This window comes from Triticum dicoccoides, chromosome 2A (genome assembly GCF_002162155.2).
Source record: "Triticum dicoccoides isolate Atlit2015 ecotype Zavitan chromosome 2A, WEW_v2.0, whole genome shotgun sequence".
NCBI classification, from domain to species: Eukaryota; Viridiplantae; Streptophyta; class Magnoliopsida; order Poales; family Poaceae; genus Triticum; species Triticum dicoccoides.
The window spans coordinates 202,465,819-202,467,264 of NC_041382.1; positions in this window are offsets into that span (position 1 = coordinate 202,465,819).

Below are 1,446 nucleotides of genomic sequence, written 5' to 3' on the forward strand. Positions count from 1 at the left end.
AGATGACCCTTGGGCTGGCCGACCCAAGGGAAAGAAAAAGGCTAGGTGGCAAATGGTAAAACCAATGTTGGGCATTGCTGGAAGAGCTTTACTTAAGGCGAACTGTCAAGGGGTTCCCATAATAGCCCAACCGCGTAAGGGACACAAAATCCGGGAACATAACACCGATATGACGGAAACTAGGGCGACAAGAGTGGAACAAAACACCAGGCATAAGGCCGAGCCTTCCACCCTTTACCAAGTATATAGATGCATTAAGATAACATAGCAATATAATGATATCCCAACAAGTAAATAAAAGATGTTCCAACAAGGAACGGCCTCCGATCTTCACCTGCAACTAGCAACGCTATAAGAGGGGCTGAGCAAAGTGGTAACATAGTCAATCAACGGTTTTCTAGGACAATGGTGGGTTAGAGGTTTGACATGGCAATTTGGAGGCCGACAAGCAAATGGTAGGCATCGTAGCAATGGCATAGCAAAAGAGCGAGCAAACTAGCATAGCAAAGATAGTAGTGATTTCGAGGGTATGATCATCTTGCCTGAAATCCTGCAAGGAAGAAGAACGAGTCCATGAAGAAGATAAACGGACGTAGACGAACGGGTCCTCACAAACGCGACGTTATCAGAATCAACCCGAAGAAACAACACCGGAAAGAAGCAAACAATCATGGTAAACAACCACCACATAAACATGGCATGATGCACAATCAAGTATGATGCATGTCCGGTTTAATGAAGCATGGCATGGCGAGGTGCACAAGCAAACCTACAACTTAAATGGGGCTCAATATGCATCGGGATGCATATTGCCAAAACACCACATCAATTATTTAGTTCTCTCTCGTTTATGTACCCAACAATATTAAATATTGTTAAACATGGCAAGAGAGTGAAGCAAAGCAAAACTACCTATCTAGTCAAGTTTAAATGAGGCCGGGAACAACAAACAACAAATTCCGGTAAATCCCCATATGCATATTTTAGATTAGGTCCTGTTCTGCCCTAAACACAATTTTAGGGTTGTTAAACATGCAAAGTAAGGCCACCATGATAAACTAGGCAAAATTCTACCCCAATTACATATAAAGTTTATTAAATTCGGAGTTACGGTTATTTAGTTATGAATTAAATCATTTTAGCATGGCATAGGAGCAATTTTAAACAAACATCATTTTAAATATTTTAGACATAGATGAAAGTTGGATATTATTAATCTACACAAAATTCTGAGCAAGTTTCATATATAAAACATTTTAATCCGATGCACGGTTAGTGAGTTATTAAATGCATGAACTAGAGGGACTTTTCTGCAAAACTGGCAATCTCTGGATAAATCGTTAAATCGCAGATCTGGAAAAAAATTGGCTATGGGCCGAAACTGCACATGGATCCATAGGGCAAACAGGAGAGGGGGGCGGTTCACCCATGGGCTCGGCCCAGGAA